The sequence below is a fragment of the Triturus cristatus genome, chromosome 11, assembly GCF_964204655.1.
Source record: "Triturus cristatus chromosome 11, aTriCri1.1, whole genome shotgun sequence".
Lineage (NCBI taxonomy): Eukaryota > Metazoa > Chordata > Amphibia > Caudata > Salamandridae > Triturus > Triturus cristatus.
This window is the reverse complement of record NC_140594.1, coordinates 808,545,156-808,565,449: the sequence shown is the minus strand read 5'-3', so window position 1 is coordinate 808,565,449 and position 20,294 is coordinate 808,545,156. Positions and strand designations below refer to the sequence as shown.

General features: G+C 45.4%; 1 protein-coding gene across 4 annotated transcripts in view; it reads right to left on the bottom strand.

The window, feature by feature from the left end:
* The window catches only part of PIK3CB (phosphatidylinositol-4,5-bisphosphate 3-kinase catalytic subunit beta), a 965,971-nt gene extending 946,469 nt beyond the window's left edge, over positions 1–19,502 (bottom strand). For 2 of the 4 annotated variants that reach the window (XM_085634524.1, XM_085634523.1), the window contains exon 1: positions 19,357–19,473. The gene's annotated coding sequence lies outside the window, so the exon portion shown is untranslated. Of the gene's footprint in view, positions 1–19,356 lie in introns of all 4 variants that reach the window. The other 2 variants (XM_085634521.1, XM_085634522.1) reach the window with 2 other exon arrangements.
* Between the last annotated feature and the right edge of the window lie 792 nt (positions 19,503–20,294).

The window sequence follows — 20,294 nt, the reverse complement described above, 5'->3', positions numbered from 1 at the left end:
CCCACCCCAAAATCGAGGTGCAGGGAAATACAGCACTGCCACAATTACACTGCTCAACAGCACCCTTGACTGTTACCGAGGATTGCAAAACCTTTAGGCAGGACAGGTTGATGTATAATGGAGTTCCAAGAATTCTAGAAAAACTGTGCGTTATTGCAACTTTGACCAGACAGTAAAATATGAAGATTAAAAGTGGGCAACTACCAAGTATTTTATAAACTAAATCATCTACAAATGTATTTAGATGATCAATAATGTCCCAGATTGATTGGTAAAAAGGTCATAATAAAAGTGTATTAGCAGAATGTTAAAGTCGCCCAGAATACTGTAAAAGAGAAACAAGGAAATGAGGCGAACAACATTTTGTAATATTAAGGTAATTGATTTTGACAGAAAGCAAAGTGGACAGCCCCCAAACTTGCTCTACCCGCCTTAGATGGTAACAGGAGTTGGAAAAGGCCCTGGTAAAAAGGTCATAATAAAAGTGTATTAGCAGAATGTTAAAGTCGCCCAGAATACTGTAAAAGAGAAACAAGGAAATGAGGCGAACACCAACATTTCGTAATATTAAGGTAATTGATTTTGACAGAAAGCAAAGTGGACAGCCCCCCAACTTGCTCTACCCGCCTTAGATGGTAATATGAGTTGGAAAAGGCCCTGGTACCCAATAATATTGAAATCTGTCTGCTTCTAGGTTTCATAAAAACATATAATGTCATGCGTGTTCAGGGAAATGATACAATCTGGATTCAAAGTGTTTGTGCGTGCTCCAGCAATATTCCATGAGACTATACTCAACGCCTTCTTCTCAGTAATTTTCCGCAGGGTTTTCCTCGGGCTGAGATGAGGGAACATTTGTAAAGCCAGGGTCAAATGTTGATTCTGAGTAGTATAAATTGCCCCTTTAACTTGGTCCTAATTGGATTCCAAGACCAGAGATGAAGCAAACTCATTTCTGACTGAAAGGAGATTTGCAATGCAGCCAGGGGTTTTTAGGAGTTTCCAGTGAGTATGTTGCATCTATGGCTGATTAAAGTTGGACAATCTGCAGCAAAGTCAGTATGTGACTTGGGCAATAAAGATGGCCTGAAGAAGTAACCCAAAAGGTAACACGTGGATGCTGCTTTGCAATTGGGATGGATTTCCCAGGTTGGCTAAAAGTGTCTTTACTGCCGGAGTTCTGAATTTTACGATCACACAGTCTCCCTTTGACTCCTTTCTACCTGGACCTAGCCAGGGAGTTCTTCGTAACATCGAAATTTCGAAGGATAAGTCCAACACCCATTCCACACACATTCTTTAAGCCCGCAAAATCCTTAAACACTGATTGCAAGAGAATAGGAACGTGTTTTAGGACTAAAACATAGGGGGTACATTTGGGAGGAACTTGTGGGAAAGTATGGCTATTTTCTATGGATTTCAGGACTTCTCTATTTGGACTGTTTCCAATAGAATCAGCTCATCCCAACTTTAAAAGGTGCCCTGTACCTTTCTGGTTCTTCTTTAAAGCCATTGGATGAGCATTCGGGGAGGGTTTATGCCAAAGAGATGGGGTCAGAGTTCAGGTCTTGACTCATCTCAATTACAGGTGAAGACACCCCTGATCTTACCTCCGGGAATATGGAGTTTTGAGGCACCCCTGTATTTGCGATAAGGAGCAAGCAGGGTCAAGACGTTTAACTTTGATTCGCTAACCCCCAATCTAGAAAGAATGAATTCAAATGTGATCCAGAAGAGTAGTTTTGAGGTCTCTAACAAGAGCCTCCAATGTCCTAAAGTTGGCATGAGGTTCTGCCATGACTTTTTAGGGCACAGGAGGTGAAGCTGTAATCCAGGGTCATTTACGTTTAGAGCCTGCTATTGTTCTTTTCCATTTGCCCGTTAGGCCCCCAGTTGCCCCACTGCCCGCTTCTAAAGTTAAACCTTCAGCCAGATGTTGTGTAGGTACAAGAGTATGCAAAGGAACATCTGCTACGGTTTCAGCACTTAGTTCCTCTAATATGAGGGTGGATTTACTATCCCTATTTTGAGATGGCATGGTAGCCGGGGTAGGCCTTAAAAGAACTCCCTGTGAAGAGAGTGACAGGCGGCGTTCCGCCATCTCAATTTATTTTGCTATAACCACAACTGCAGGCTGCAAGAAGCCATAAAGAGTAGACCCAGTGCTCATTGAAGGGACTGCTGTGACCTTACGTTTCCCCATTACTTGAGCAGTGTAGGATACAAAAATCGGAGGATGTAAAAGACACAGAAGAGGTAAGATGAAAAATTTTAACTCAGACCAAGTTCCTCTTGACCAGGAAAGATAGAGAAATGTCTTCAGACTAAATAAGGAATTTATGATCTTCCCGATCTTGCTCAACAGTACTTTCGTTTTGAGCTTTTATGCGAGCACCAAGGGGGTTGCCATGTCCTGTCTCCTCCCTTCGCTGACAGGCACAGGACGGGCCAGCACTTAGCCCTGGTGCGGCCCGCTTGCATCCCATACAGTGGAAGTCAGGGCAGCACTTTATGGTTCAGGTGAAGAGTCCTGCCCCCAAGAGTAGCTGACGCCGCCTCCTGGCACTTGATGTCCTGGGACTTGGAGTCCCCTCTGCCAAAAACAATGGCGACCCACGCAGCAGGAGTCGGGCAGCGCTTTATGGCACAGGTGAAGAGTCCTGCACCCAAGAGTAGCTGAATGGCGCCTCCTGGCACTTGGAGTCCCCTCTCCCAGCAACAATAGCAGCAGCATCATACTCAAAATGGTTTCACTTTGGAGCAGCTGAATGAATTTTATGGAATCGGATAAGTCGAGATGTGTAATGAATTTGAGAAAATGTACACCTCAATCTCTTAGACTTCAACTTGTTTGAGCAGTGGCTAGCATTTTTCTATGGCCAGAGCCGCCCTACTAGACTAGGTGAGAGTTGCCCAAACAAAGTGATTAGGCTTCTGGGCTGTTGGGGGGGGGGGGGTCGCAATCAAGCTTTACTTTCTAACAAGCTGAATAAAAGAGGGCAAGTCCTCTCAATTCGCGAATTAGACTCTCTGTTTAATTTAGATATTTTCGAGACAGTCTGTTTCCCACCATGACTGTATTATAAATTTGAGTGAAATTACAGCTCATAAGCAAAGTTGTTAACCAATATTATCTCACTTTGCTCAAAAGGTTAAAAGGCATGTCTCCCATTGATAAATGGAGACGAGTTGAGCTTTGATGGTTTCCCCATGGATTGAGTTGATTTTTAGAAACGGGCGGCGACAGTCTGTGTTGCTCGGCCGGACAGGCAAGTTTAGGCTGCTACCCGTGGCATTGTCGGGTCCTTTAGGATAAGGTGCTTTAATTGTCTAAGGCACATGTGGACTGTTTAGGATTCATTGAATAAGGGGTAGTCCTCTTGCTATACGACACTAGTGTCGTTTTACACCCTCCAGCTATTTTAACTGCTACTGCTATGTTTGACAACACCTCGGGGGGCTGTTCCACATACCGAATTTGGCAGGAGAGAGGCCGTGAGGCGTCCTGGTGGACCGAAATTGCAGCGCTTGGCGTGGCGAGCACCGTGGGGTCGGAACTACACTACCCACAATCCCGCGAGGGGCACTTCCGCCCACAACGCGCCCGGAGGCGCTGAAAAGCCGCGAGGATTCCCCGTGTCGCGGGACGCACGCGGGCAGCGGCGGGCTGAGCCCGGGCAGAGGGCAGGCCGTCTGTGGCCGTCCGGGGCAGGGAGAGGCTGGGCTGGGCCACCCCCTATGGTCTTCTGGATACATAGACTTGCAATTTAGGTAAGACAGTGTGGAATAATAATTAGTTATTGTGTTCGTGTCCTCCGAGTTTACTAGGAGGATGGGGAAAACTGTGCCTATAAGTGGACCCACTCGGCCTAATACCAGACAGAATTCATCTACTAATACTCCACTTCCAAGTCTAACAGCCATAGACCGCATGCTTCAAAAAACCATTGGGGTTGTTGCATCAGCAATAGAGAACACAGAAAGACGCCTCTCACTCCCTATTGGCTGTGTCCTTCCTGTATTGCCGGTTGATTCATCTATTACTATGGCTAATTCTTGCGATTCCATGCTGTTGACCTCTTATGTTGGATTACCAGGCCCTCATAAAATCTCTGAGCCATCAACAGTGACTCATATTGTACAATCTGATTTGTCGCCCAGGGTAAGCAGACTTTCGACCACACCTGTTCTCCAGGGGCAGGACTCAAGCACAGGATTTCAACTATCCAATGACATTATTGATCTAGATGGCAATATTATTAATCTGCTGCCTAATGTTCCACAGTTGGCCACGACTCATGTTGTTATTTCACCGGTCAGAACTAGAGGGCAAAAGGCCAAAAGCAAGTTAAAGCATATTGAGAAAGAACAGTCTGTATATAAACATAGGGGTAAAACCTGTAGGAATTATTATAAAAAGGCAGGTAACCTTTTTGGCCGTAAGGGGGATTTACCTGTAGTTCAGTCAAATGTTCCTGATGCTCAGTGTGATGATACTGTACATGTGGTTGGCAAGGATGGCTTTTGGGAGAAAATGGAAACACTATTATCGACACACATAGGGCCTATTTTGGAGAAAATTTCCGACTTAGAAGTACGGGTGGATTCTATTGAACAACATATAACACAAATGCCCCACTTAATTAAGCCTACCCAATCTTTATTAGTTGCACCGCAAACGGAACCCACTCTAAATAAAGCTGCATCTAGATCTGATTCACATATGACTGTGGGTGCTAAGGACAAATCAAGAGGTCCAGTTATACATCATTTAGCTCCAAGTACTTTACCTCATAGCACCAACAATAACAGTAGTAATTTAACTGTTGGGGGAAGCCATGAAGGGAATGGTATAGCTTTGTCGGAAAAAGTTGCTATCCCTATGGAAGGCACCGAGAAGCAAGGAGGCCCAATGACAGATCATTTAAGGGGTACACGTCAACCTGAAGATTTTAAAAGCAATAATGTTCCTTCTGTAATGAATCTGCCACCTGAATGTGGAGCATATGTCGCAGTTCTGTGTAATGTCCCCAGATTACGGAAAGGGCAACTTGAAACAAATGCCTCTCTTAAAAATAAAACCCTTTATTGGTTAAGTAAAAATTGTGGGTTTTCAATCTTAGATGCAGACCAGATCTTACTTACTCAAAGAGTGGGTTGGATAGGTCCTACATCTAAAGGTTTTGAAGGGGACTGTGTTATAATCAATTTTGGATCACCATTATGGGTTCATAAAGTTTTATCCAGAGCCCCCCCGCCCTCCAGCTGGGAATACAACACAGCCCTCTTGCCACTTGCCTATTTTTACAAATTCCCTGTGTTTAATAACTCCGTTTCTGGTCATAGGGTTTCTCACGCTAGGAACAAGTGGCTGCCTATGGAGCCAGCTGCTAGCTCTGTGTTTTCCCCCTTACCACTTTATAATAGGTTTCAATGTCTGACACAAATGGAGGATAATGATTGACATGGAACTATAGTGGGTAATATAGTGGGAAATATTGATAAGGGGATTACGGTGAACCATAACATAATTACAAGGCAAAGTGAAGTCATTAATAATCGTCAGGATTTTACTATGATGAATGGGTTACCGGTTATAAAGGACTCTAGCGAGCCTGACATCTTAACAGTTAGCATACCTAGAGAGCCTATCATGAATATAGAAGTACCTACAAATAGGCATATTGACAAAACCGCCATAACTCAAGAAGGGTATTCATTAACAACCTGGAACGTCGCAGGTCTTGGAAATAAATTAGGTACTCCCTTTTGGCAAGATTTCATTACCCGCGGAAGTGACATAATTTGTTTTCAAGAAACATGGAGTACAGATTATGTCGCTGTGGAAGGTTACACCTCACATTGTGTTAATGCGATACCCTCCTTAATGGGTAGAGCTAAGGGTGGATTATTGTTGCTTATTTCAACTAAATTGATTGGATGTAAAATTATTTCTTATTCTTTCATTGACACCCATAGTCAAGTTCTGCGCCTATCATTCCCTGTTGGAAAGGATTTGGTACTAATTAACTTTTACAATAATAATTTTCGCAGGGATAGGGGAGCTTGTCTAGTTTCACTGGAAAAAGAGTTGGACAGGGTATTAAATATTTCATTTAAGCTGGCTGTTGTTGTGTGGGTAGGTGATTTTAATATTCAAGCTTGTCCCACCACATTTACTAAGTCTTGTGGTTACATGAAGTCTTACTTGACCACCGCAGGGACTAAGGATGACATGTTACATTTCCCACATTGTGATTATGGCATGACCCTTAATGCTTTAATGGCCAAATTCGATCTTGAGCTATTGGATTGCACCGAGAGAAAGGGCCATATCAAATGTCCATCATTCACTGGTAGGGAAGCAAATAGTAATATTTTTTTATTTTTTTTTGTGAAAATTTTATTGAACAATAAATCAATTACAAGCATGGGCCTACAACCACCAGGGCCGGCCGCTAGATTCAGAAAGGATCATACAGATGTTAAGGCAGTAGTCGACTCCCGGGGTCCAGCCCCGTACATGGCTCCGGATAGTCCTAGGGAAGCAGGATACATAGGTTTAACATAAATAACAAATAAAAACAAAAGGCGAGGCGTAAGGGCAAAAAAAAATGTGGGTCAGGCTACATCCGGGGGACTCTACTTCTGACCTTCAAATAGCTATCAAGAGGAAGGAGTAATGATAGGTCGGGGGGGGGGGTTCACGGGAGAGGAACGTCTATATTCGGTTATTCCAAAAGTCGCAAGGAACCATCAAGGGTCAGGGGGACAAAGCAATATCGGTGTCCACTAGGGGGGGAATACAGATACCCCCACGATACGCGTTCCATTGCCCCCAGATTCTACCCCATGCCCCCGGTTTACCACGAGCCACATACACAGTCTTCTCCCTGAACATGCACCAGTCCATGTTCTCCTTCCATACGGACACGGTGGGAGGCCGCTGGGAACCCCAAAGCTGCGCTATATCTCTCTTGGCAATCATGTTCCCCAGGGCCGCCCACCGAGTCTGAGCCGCATTATAATCATTGGGCTCCCACACATTCAGGACACAGCGACGCACCTCCGGCAGCAGCACAACCCCGGTGACTTGTCCCATGACCACATGAACCCGGCGCCAGTATTCCGCCACCTCGCGACACTCCCAAAGGATATGGAGAAAGGTGGCTCTGAGTCCACATCCCCGCTTACAGAGCCCGTCTTCAGAAAATCCCGAGACCAAACGGGGACCCGTCACATACACCCGGTGGAGAATCTTAAGTTGGACCAGGCGGAGACGGGCTGGAATGGCCACTTCCTTGGGGGACGACAGTGCGGACTGCCAGTCCTCGTCGTCCAGTTCCACCCCATCCCCCGTCCACGCCTCCCGGAGGCGCACCAAGAGGTCAGCCCGATTATTGATAAGTTTTTTATAAATTAATGAAATAGTACTGTCGGGGACATGACCATCGAGTATGCTGTCCTCGAGGGGCGAAGAAGCCGGGATCGTGGTCCCTTCCCCAAAAACAGAGAGCAGGGCATGCCGAATCTGGGCGTAGCGGAAGAACTCCCTTTCCGTAAGTTCGTATTCGCTCTGGAGCGCCGCGAATGTTTTAACAGCACCCTTAATCCATAAGTCTCCCACTCTACTAATACCAATCGTGTCCCAACGTTCAAACCCCTTCGTTGTCCAGAGGCTTCCCAGGCGGTCGGAGGCAAACAGAGGAGTAGCACATGTTAATCGCTCACTCCAGCCCAAGGCTACATTGGCCGCCTTCCAGATCCGTACCGCAATCTTAGTAGGGCCCGTAAGGGTCCGTCCAGCCGAGCTGGAGTAAAGTGCCCTGTTATAGTTTCCGCCGGGAAGCAGGAATTTATCCATCTCATACGCCGGATTCAAGCCAGGCGCATACGTGGCATGGTTAATGGCCGACAGCTGTGAGGCCCAATAATACCTGCGAATGTCGGGAAGCGCGATGCCCCCGTCGTACCAGGGGAGAGTAAGCTTTGCCAGAGCGATACGCGCCCGTCCGTCCCACACCAGTCTCCTCTGCAGGCTCTCCACCTCCCGAAAGTAGGACACAGGAATAACATCGAAGGAGTTCTGAAGTGCATAGAGAAATCTGGGAAGGGACATTATTTTAAACAGTGCTGCTCGACCCAGCGGGGACAAGGGCAGCTTACACCACCGAGCCGTGTCCTCCCTCAAACGCCGAAGTGGAAGCAGGAGATTCTGCTCATAGCGAGCCACCGGGTCCATCGAGACGTATATTCCCAGGTATTTAAAGCCGGACAGAGATAATTGGATCGGAAGCCGAGGCGGCAAGAGAGGAGGGTCACCGGAGATAGGATAGACACAGGATTTAGACCAGTTGATCGTTAGACCCGAATTTCTCCCAAAGGAAGTCAGAACATCAAAGAGAACATTAAGCGACTGCCGCGGCGAGGTGAGATACAGGAGAATATCGTCCGCATACAACGAGACCCGATCCTCGAAGCCCGGGGCCCACCGGATCCCTCTGATCGAGGGCTCCCAGCGGAGCCAAGCAGCGAGCGGCTCCAAGGCAAGAGCAAAGAGCAGAGGGGACAACGGGCACCCCTGCCTCGTACCCCTACCGAGAGCGAAGGGCCGAGAGACCCGCCCATTAACTACCACCTGAGCCATGGGTCCCGTGTAAAGAAGCTTCACCCAGCCAAGAAATCCCTCCCCAAAGCCGAATTTGGTCAAGACAGCCCAGAGGAATGGCCACTCGATGGTGTCAAAGGCCATCGTGGCGTCTAAAGAAACCAGCACGGCTGGTTCGGAGAGGTACTCCGCCCTGGCGAGGGCGCCGTGAAGACGCCGCAAGTTAAGAGCGGTGTTACGGTGAGGGATGAAGCCGCATTGATCAGGATGAATCAAATCGCAGATGACGCTCAACAAACGATTGGCAAGGACTTTAGCCAGGATTTTAGGCTCTGCATTTAGCAGCGAAATAGGCCTGTAGGAGGCACAGCGGTCTCGTGGCTTACCGTCCTTGGGGATCACGACTATCGTAGCCAGACGTTGGTCGTCAGGAAGGGAGCCTGCCTCAAGGGACTCCTGAAACATACGACGGAGGAAGGGCGCGAGTTTATCCGGGCGCAACTTATATAATTCAATAGGCAGCCCGTTGGGACCCATCGCCTTGCCCGAACGAAGGGACCGAATCGCAGTTGCAATTTCATCTACAGACAAGGGGGCGTCCAGCTGCTCACGGTCTTCGACAGACAGGCCGGGCAAAGCAATATCCCTCAGCAGAAGGCGAGAGTCTTCTTCATCCCTATCAGTCACCGGGGAGTACACGGCCCGGAGGTGGTCAGCGAAACATTCCACAATCTCACCAGGCTCAGTCACACACACTCCATCCGAGACACACAGCTCCGGGACCACACGATTCACTCTCTCCTTCCTATCCAGCCACGCAATCAACTTTCCCGCCTTGTCCCCGGCATCATACAATCGACCCTGCTGCTCCCTATACATCGTTTTGGCGGCGTCAGTGACAAGAGACCTGTATTCAAACTGTTTCAGGCTGAGGGCATGGAGCCCGTCCGGAGTGACACCCGTCTCCAAGGCCGACTCCAGCCCCGAGATGTCAGTCTCCAGCTTCACCACTGCCTCACTCTTGAGCTTCTTAGCCACCACTATCTGGGAGAGGGCGTGTCCGCGGATTACGGTTTTAAAGGCTTCCCACAGGGACATTGCAGACGACACCGACCCCTCGTTTTCAAGGAAGTATTGGTCCATAGCCTTAACCAGGCTGTCGCGAGTCATAGGGTCTCGCAGGTACCACGGGTTAATGGGAGCAATCCGCCCTGCAGACCGCGACTCGGTGTCAAAGAGCAGCCACAGCGGGGAATGATCGGAAATACCCCGCGCCAGGTGCCTAACCTCCCGAATCCGACCAGTCTGTGCCGCGGGCATAAGGAAATAGTCTAACCTAGAAAGACTCCCATGCGCCCCAGAGTGAAAGGTGTACTGACATTGGGTCGGATGCATTAATCTCCAGCTATCCACCAGGCCGAAGGTCTCCAGCAGGCCACCAAGCCATGCCTGGGCAGCGGGGAGGGCCCTGGGTGGGTGACGATCCAGGTCACCCGAAACCACCGAATTAAAATCCCCGCCCATAAGCAAAAGACCATCCGGAAGTTCAAGCAGCATTCGACCCAAGTCCGCGAAGGTGGAGTTCTGGAGGCCCGGGGGGACGTAAACTGAGACCAGGGAAAGGGGCTGCCCCTCCCACCTCCCAGTCAGACACACATAGCGCCCTCTGTCATCCGAGATTACCCTAGTGATATCCAACGGAAGTGAGGATCGCAGGAGAATGCCCGCCCCCCTGGAACCAGAATGGGCCACGAGGCGGTATCCCCCCCTGTTCATTGCATGACAGACATTGCCAACCAGATGCGTCTCCTGGATAAACACCACATCAGGAGTAAGACGACGCAAATACTGCAGTACTACACCCCGTTTGATACGGTCCCCCAACCCATTGACGTTCCATGACATCAGTCTCAACCCGCCCCCCCCCCATCCCCTCCAATAGATCAAAGGCCCCCCAGTCAGTAGCACAGTTCCCGAATCTGGACAAAAATCAATACCTCGCCCTGCGTACAAAAAACACACAGCAAAACAACCCCTCCCTCCCCCCAACCCCCCCCCAACCCCCCCCCAAATCCAACTCCCCCCACCCTGCACCCCTGCGGGCCAGAAAACCCCCCCAACTTGCAGTGTGCCTGTCGCCCTACTAACCCCATTCTACGAAAAGATCCCGGAGGAGGAAAGGGACCCGTCCCCGCCCGCCCCCCACACAGGTCCTAGTGAGACAAAATGAACAAAAGAAGTAAAACCCAGCTGAACAATGCAAAATGGCAAAATCAAGGACCAAAAGTCACTCCAAAGGGGACCCGTCACCTTTGGCGCCTGCAGAGGGCCCGGGACGGTCACCTCTGTCCGGCAGCGAGTCCAGCCAGTCACTCACGGCCACAGGAGAGTCAAAAAAGGCAGTCCGATCCTCATGTTCCACTCGGAGTTTTGCAGGGTAGAGCATAGAGTACTTTAGGCCCAGTTCACGGAGACGGCGCTTCACCCCCTGGAATCCCATCCGCTGTTTCTGGACAAGTTGGGTAAAGTCCGGATAAAAGTTAATGGATGAGTTCTCATGACGCACCGGGCCGTGGACCCGTGAGGCCTGCAGAATCGCATCTCGGTCTCTATAGTGGAACAGTTTGGCCACGATAGGCCTCGGGGGGGCCCCCGGCCGTGGCCGACCGCCCGGAACTCGATGGGCCCGCTCCACGGCAAAGAACTTACTTAGGCCTGCAGGGGCCAACTGTTGGAGGATGAGTTCCTCAACCAGGAGGTCAACCGGGCGGTTGTCGGAGGACTCCGGTACGCCTATGACACGGATGTTGTTGCGTCGGGCCCGTCCCTCGAAGTCCTCCAGCCGCCGGGCCATCTGGTCGTTGACCGCCTTAATGTCACCAAGCGCGGCCTGCAGGTCCGACACATCCGTACCAAGGGTGGAGGTCCGCACATCGAGCGCCTGAACCCTCTCATTAGTTTTGGAGAGATCTGCCCGAATTAAGGTGACATCGATTGCCACCGTGTCGATTTTACGAGCCAGGGCCTCGTATTGCGTGGCGATGGTTTCCCTGATGCCATCAATGGCGCCCATGATGTCCTGCAGGGAGAGCTCCGGAGAGACGGTCGTGCCACCACCGACGGCATCCGGGGGGGGGGCGGTCGCTCCAGGGGACCCTCTGCCCTGAGTGTAGCGGTCCATGTTGTTGGCCTGGACCGGTCCCCCGCGGAGGGAGGCCTTAGTCTTACGCCCCTCGGGGCCCCCCTTGCCCCCCATGTGGTCACGGACACCGAAGGGGACCGCCGATCAAGAGTCGTAGGGGCACCGGCACCGCAGACCAGCGCCTCACCAGAGACCACAATATAGCGGTGCGGGGGGACCCAAGGCGATGGGCACACTAGTGGCAGGTGGAGACAAGGCCTCGCGCAGAGGCCAAGGAAACACCCCGCCACATCAAGTGCATTCGCAGGCCAGCCCCCTGAAGTCCGAAAGTGAAACCGAAAGTGGTAGAGCGGCCACTGGCACCGCACTGCAGCCGCTGTTGTTCAATTACGACACGGCTCCACGGTTCACCTTCGCCCCGGGCACCTCCGTCGGGTGGGTCCCAAAAGTTCGAACAACGACAACTCAGGATTCCCAGGTCCGATTCGAGTTCTGAAAAGAGATACGTGCTCAGCCGGTCTTCATCTGCCAGATTCCACAAACCACATCAGGATATTCTCAGGATAAATTCCGAGGAGCAGCAAGGGTCCGGGGAGCCCTGTGCTCACGCGACCATCTTGGATGCGCGCTAGGCTCCTCCCATGCAAATAGTAATATTGATCACATCTTACTAACTAGGAACAGTCCATATGTGGACCTTTGGATAACCGAACAGGTGGTTAGTGACCACAACAGTATTTCCATAGACCTGTTGGCATGGGGTAACAAACTGATTAATAATGATTATACAATTACAGATATTCTCCCCATCAGGCCGAACGGTATGAGAATTAAATGGGATGGTGTAGACCCATATAAGATCCAATCGGCTGTGGTTAGTAACTGTAGAGACAGTATTAATTACTGTCTAAGGGATGAGGTTACCCCTGGTAAATTATGTATGGAATTCTCTAATATTAATAAGGTGGCAAGTGATATATTAACTCGGAAATCCAAAGGTCCAAAACAAGTCGGAAAGAAGTGGTTCAACTCCGAATGTACGGAGATATTAACTAATCTAAAGTCGGTCCTAAGGTCCAAGCCCCGTGACCAAATCTTAGTCCGTAAATTGCGATATGCCTATAAACAAGCTGTCCTTGCCCACAAAAAGGCGATGAGAATAGATGCCTGGGATAAGCTAGGCTTTGCAAGTGATACTAAAAATGTAAAAAACTTTTTTGGGAAATTATAAATAGTCCCTTTTTAAAGGATGATCATATCCCTGAGCTGACGTCCTATGTCAATTGCACGGAGTGGATAGAACACTTTTCTAACATTTTTAACCCAGATAAGGTTTTCTTAGATCAGTTTTTATCAAATGATTCTATTTGGCCTTTTATGCCATTAATGATTGGCGTCGACGAGGTGCGAGAAGGGATGAAAAACAGTAAAGGGGGCAAGGCACCAGGCCCGGATGGTGTCCCGATTGATTTATATAAAGACGAAATGGATCTCTGGGCACCAATCCTGACAAGAATTTTTAATGCTGCATCTGAGGGGAATTTTCCAAAATCATGGGCTGAATCATTGATTGTCCCCCTACATAAGAAGGGATCACGATCTGAAGCATGTAACTACCGTCCAATTTCATTGTTAGATTCTTCAATTAAAGTACTAAGTAGGGTACTTTTAAAAAGACTGGAAGATTGGGCTGCAGATTCAAGTGTATTGACCCCAGTTCAATTATGGGTTCAGGAAAGGCATTGGGACTATCGAGCAATGCCTTAATTTGGATTTGCTTATCAATAAATATACTATAGTGAAAGGAGGTAATTTGTTTTTATGCTTCGCTGACTTGAGCAGCGCATTTGATCTAGTGGACCACTCGCTCCTTTGGTCAGTACTGCTCGACCTTGGAGCACCGAAGGAGATTGTATTCTTCCTAGCAAGGCTATACGAAAAACTCTTGCAGTGTACGCTACGGGCCCACTGGCGAGCGAACTCCCTTCTTTACTGTGCGTAGAGGCATAAGGCAAGGATGTGTTATGGCACCTTTTTTATTCTCTTTTTATTAATCAAATTGCATCTATTTTAAATAACATTCCAGCCGACGCCCCCAAAATTGATAATATGGTCGTTTCGGTATTGTTATACGCGGACGACGCGGTCCTAATTTCCCGCACCCCTTTGGGACTACAACGTCTCATCGACGCTTTTACTCTTTTTATAAATGGTAGGAAATTGCTGATTAATAAATCAAAGACTTTCACTATGACATGCGGCAAAAAATTGAAGTCACCACGCTCCTTTTTTCTAGAAGGTTCAAAGATCCAAGCTGTTAAGACATTCTGCTATTTAGGTATTAATTTTGATGGTAACGGCAAATGGACTAACGAGCAAGTAAATATTGGACATAAAGTAAATAGGAATTCTAATGGTATTTTTCGTTTTGCAACGAAAATAGGGGACCATAGAATAAAGGACATGGTCACCATATATAATGCGAGATGTGTCTCTTCAGCTTTATATGGAGCTGGATTATGGGGTTATTCCTCTACTGCCCAACTCCAGATAAATGAAAACAGTTTCCTTAAACGACTGCTATGTGTCCCAGCTGCAGCTTCCACAGACTTGATTCATCAGGAAACTGGCCTTAAATATATTTCTGATTTGGCTGCAGTACGCCCCCTATTACTATGGCGTGCAATATGGCATAAAAAGGAAACTGCGTTCAAACAGTCTGTAATTAAAGACTGCCTTAAGTTAGATCTATGTCATCGTATTCTGTGGTTAAATTATATCATTTTTTGGTATAATACTTTGTTTGGAATTAATATTCATTCAGAGCATATAATACCTCTTTCAAAGCAGGAAATTAAAGACACTTTTATATTGTATAAGACGGAAGAAAGAAGTCAACAACTTCGGACCCAAAAAACTTTTGTATTTTATACGCAGCTTAGCCTTAAGAGTGGGCTTCAGTCGTACTTGGTGGATGTGACTAATAAATCGCACCGATTTGTATTAGTACGTTTAAGACTGGGCATTGTACATCATCTAGTATCCTTCCCTGTAATAGGGGCAGGTTCCAATTCAAACTGCCCTTGTGATAACGTCTCTAAACAAAGCTGTTGCCATTTCCTGCTATTCTGCAAGTTTTATGTATTCTTAAGGAAGTTTTATTTGAAACCTATCCTTTTAAAATATAATATCCGTTTAACAGCAGACGCTGTGAACTTATTATGTTCCCTTCAAAGCCCAGACGTCTGCTTCTATGTTGCATCTTTTATTTTGAAGTGTAGAGCTGCCAGGAAATCCATAATTTTATGATTATGAGAAATGCGCTTTATAATGGCTATCATGCAGATGTGTATAAGTATACTATGATTGTATGGTGGTGCTCTAGATAGTTTTATGTTTTTACATGCCATCTTACACATTGTTGTAATAACATGTGTAAGGTTATCCTGTTACGTTTGAACTTGTGCATTAGCTTTTACTATGGCATGGGGGTGTTTTCTACCAGGTCATGGATTTTATACTTAGGCATACGTCACTTTATTTCTGGTATGGAATGATTCCTAAATTACGGAATTTTTGTTCCTGGAGTAATAATATACTAATGTAAATATGATTGCCTAAATTTTGTACTATGCACATATCACTTTATTAGCAAAGGGGAGTTTATAATTCCGTTTGATTCCAAGTTTACCTTGCAACATCTATTTACTTATTAGCGACATCTGTCGGATTTTATTTTATCGATGTGTATTTATGTTTGGTGCTTTATCACTCCGTGCGAGATACTGGTCCCGGTTCAGTGATCTGTCATTAGATTGTAATTAAGTCAAATATGTGTCATAAATTTTTATTGTATATTATTATGTGAGTTCAGCTTATATGGTTGTATTTATACTAACCGAATAAAAGCTTCTTGACAGACTGACTGATAAATGATGTAGTGAACACAAGACAGAACACAATTTGGTTAATGCACTATTGCCAATAATAAGACAAGATTTTACGAGACCTCACTTAAGACAGCTCTCTGTGTTAGGCTTGTGCCACTAAGACAATAAGCTTTGATTAAATACTAATTGAAGAATTTGTAATATTGAAGGAGATTAACACATTATGGCCTTATGTATTATTTGCTCTATCCAAATATTATCTACGAAATAAGGTGAACACATAGGTTATTTGAAATATGAATAATACATTAAGATTTTTGGAATTAGGCAACAGCAACAAGCAAAGTACCTCAATGGCATATTATTCAGAGGTTGCAATCTACTTTCTCTGACAGACCACTGATAGTATTCCATAAAGCAACATCCTTGAAACAATCACTTTCAAATACCATAAGAACAAACTAAAAGATGGGGAGTGAATTTCAAAATGACAGTCAAAGGATTACAAAGGAAATAAATGTGTATGTTGTAAATATGTAATTGACAGACGATAGGAATTTATCAAAAATTGTGGTAAACAGATTTCAAGAAAATCCTTTATTAATCTTAATACAGCTATTTGCGCCTATAAGACAATGTGTATATATGGACTTCAATATGTTGGTTCTAACATCATTGTAATAGACAGAGTGAAAGAGCACAGCAGGGCACTTAAGAGTAAGGAAGCTGAGAACCCAACGTATTTGCATTTAGACTAGAAAATATCAAAGACATAAAATGTTTGTGTATTAATCAAATTAAAGCGGATACAAGATGAGGTAATTAAGACCAAATTAAGAGAACTCAGGACACTGCACAAACAAACTCCATACGGTTATATATGGGCTCAATACTGATAAGGAACTATATAGATTACTGTGAGCAATAAAAGTTAACTCAAACAAATTTTGTCTGGGACATTCTAATAGGGTACCAAGTAAAAATACTAGACTTTGATACTCCTACGAAATATCACATTCCCAAGACTAGGTAATTTATAGTGAGATAATGGTTAACTGTGAATAACAGACTAGGGACCATATGTATGAAAAACGCATTTTGCGATTCTCAAATTGCGATTTTTAGGGAATCGCAAAATGCAATGCATGTGGGATTTGCAATTAATTTTGCGAATCCCACATATTACTTATTTGCGAATCGCAAATTGAGATTCGCAAATAAGGAATACCTTCCCATTCATTCCTATGGGCTAGGAGGCCCATAGGAATGAATGGGAAGACATTCTCAATTTGCGATTCTCAATTAGAGAATCCCAAATTGAGAATGCAATTTCAAGGGGTGCCAGGGTGTCAAAAGGACACCCTGATGCACCCCTGAAATGTGCATGTGTGCACTTGTGCCACACATACATGCCCTAAGGGCATGTATGTGCGCCACATGGCACATTGAAAAATGCATTATTCAAAGAGATCGCTAATTACCACCAACTTGAAGTTGGTGGTGATTTCTTAAGGAGAAATCGCACAACTTGGGTTCTTTACATCGCATTTAAGGAATCGCAATTTCTTACATGCTTTCTCAAAATAAGGAATCGCTAATTTAGCGATTTCCTTTTTTGCGAGGGCCTTTTGAGATGATACATCCCAAAAGGCTTTTTCCCCGCTCGCTAACGGGCCAATTCTGAGAATCGGCCCGTTTGCTAACGGGAAATGGGCTTCATACATATGCCCCTAGGTTAATTGATATGGACACCACAGTGTCTGCTACTAAATCAAACAAGAGATTATTTTGTTTCAATAAATTTTGTTTTGAAAAGTGGAAAGCTGGTTGCATCTACACTGGTTTTAACTGATATTGTAAATCCGATAATCCTCTTAAAAACTGTGGAAATAATTAAATGTGTCATACTAAGCAATAAAACAGAGAAAACGGAATTATCAGATTAAGCAAGAGGAGACAATGGCAGACAGCCTCAGTTGTGGGGTACTGCTGGGTCACACCACACAGGCCAAGTTTTGCATGCAAAGTGTAAAGCATTATGCAGATGTATTAATGGATGTGCTTGAGAGATTTGAAGTAATAGATTAACCATTACTCTGTAGGATGGCTGTGTCCTTCAGAGAAAAATAATAGCATATTAAAGATAATGGTTGTATAAGCAATTTGATTGACAATTTCGATAATCTATACCTTGGGTAATTAAGAATAAAAATGGGAACAACGTCACTATAAACAACGATTTAAATCTAATACTTTAAAAACAAATTTCAAAATCTTCAAAACAGATTACAAAATGGAACCTAAATATAGGTTGTGTGAGTAAATCATTATGTAAATAAGTTGCTACACAAGGTAAACAAATAACACTGGTTATCGTGTGTGCTCATTTAACATTAAATTCGCCAGAAGTGTGATAAAAAGAGTATTGACTCACAAGGAAAAAACAAGTTGTCAGACTAATACAGTATATTTCAAGAGATCTTATTGGTACAAGTTCATTGAGAACATGAGGCAACCACATGGCTGACACATTCACAGCTGATGGACTGTCTGCTATATTTCAACATTTTCCATAGAAGTTGCGGAAGTGGCGTAGCTTATTAGATCTTTGGGCCGAGTTTGTAACCTGTTCATCTGTTTCAATGTCAAAGAATAACTAATGTACAGTAATGCTCTACAGAACGGGCTCGCAGCCTCATGGTACAACGTTTCTATTGTTACCCAACTCAACAGACCAAACGTCTACATGAATGAATTCCATCTTCTATCACTGGCCGATGACAAACGGTACAATACATATGAGCATTAGGCAAGTTTTGCTTCATGGCAGTACTGGATGTATCAACCATTATAACAACGCTACTTATTATTGTGAAACCACAGCTACTTAGGTGCATGTGAAACTAGTCACTAGACGTCCAAAATAGTGTCCACAATATTAAAAAATTGTGTAGTGGCACACCTGTCAATAAAAATATCTACGGTACGCTTAAATAAAAAAGAAAAAGTGGGAAGGAGGAAAGTAAAAAAGGTAGACGAAATTAACACAATATGTTAAGGAGAAGTAAGGGGACAGAATCGAGAATAGATCGGAAAAGGTGGAAATGAGATTTAATACGAATAAGCGAGAGTGCGTGGAATAGATGAAAGAAGGGATCGTAATGCACGAACAACAAACACAGACTATACAATAAAAAAAAAGACACAGCAAGAGGGGAGAGGGTAAGGAAAATAAAAACGAGAACACACTTCTTTTTTTAAAATAATATAATACAAGCGGCAAATGACAACATACGGAAAAGAGCACAGGAAGGGTAAAGGTACAAGAGGCACAAGAAAGAAACAATAAAAGGCGGGGAGCTAACGAAAATAAGAGGAAGCACGAACGGAAAGCAGAATCCGTATGTTAAGGATAGAGAGAAAGCGCATACAGCGAAACTAGTGCTAAAAACGCACAGAAGCAGGTGCACTAGAGCTGTATGCCAGCTCCGACAGCGTGACCATCTCATGATAATACAGATGTGCGCACACTACATGCCATCACGCCCCACCTTCTCCGTGCCTGGCATCCGACATTTCACAGCGCCGCCCCTACCGCCGACAACTACTGGTAAAGTACGAGCTATGGCAGGTGCCTACGCTGGCAGTCAATTCGTTCAGACCATAACGCAACTCCCCTTCCCCGGCTCTCTTAATAAGCCCAGTATCAGACTCACCTGCCGGGTGCGGCCAACACATCGACGTCTCCAGCCAGCCCTGGCTCCCCCTGTGGCGCAGTCGCTGCTCAGAGCCGGCTCCCGACTAGTTCAACTTTCATTGAAGGTAGGAGGAGAGACCAGTTGAGCATCCCCATACTGTAGACATAGAAAGCGGACATGCCTGCCTCACCGAACACGACCCGCCCATCATGACGAAAATAATGGCCATCTTGAAGTGTGTCACTTGGCGGATATCATGGGGAAATATTTTAAAGACGTTTTGACTAAAACACAATTGCCTTACTTAATCACTGTATGTCCATTTTAAAGGCGTATAAACTTGAGCTGGCAATTTAATGCTAGATTACTTTTCAGCTGGTTGGTATTTGTGTTGTTGAACAAATATAAACGGTGTTTGACCTGTTCTGAAATTGCGAAGCAACTTTGCTTTCTCTCACAAACATTCACAATCACACATCGACAAATAATTTGGCTGGTCTTCTTTTGCATGCGGTATGTCTGCGGTATGTCGACCCTTCACACCTAGAACCAAAGGAACGAAAGTGATTTCGACTGGTAGCCGTTATGATTGGCTCTTATTTCTTTCGGTGATCACTTGCCGCAAATAGGAACTAACCTCTCTTTAGCTACGCACTAATTGCATGTTTTGCAGCCTTCTGCAGAGGATGTCTCTCTATTGCAAAGTTAATATTTGGTACTGCAGGTGTGATGCAAAGCTTAAACATCTCATAAAAGGCATTATACTAAAATAGGATTGGAAATGCAATATCGAATGTAACTATAATACACGAATGAACTACCGAGGCAAAATACTACATAAAATAAATAAATATTTATATATCAAAGTCTAAAGTAACAAAATACGAGAAAATGAAACAATAACCCTGTTCCAAAAAACTTGTAAACTAAGTACCTCCCCTCACTGAAACAGTTCA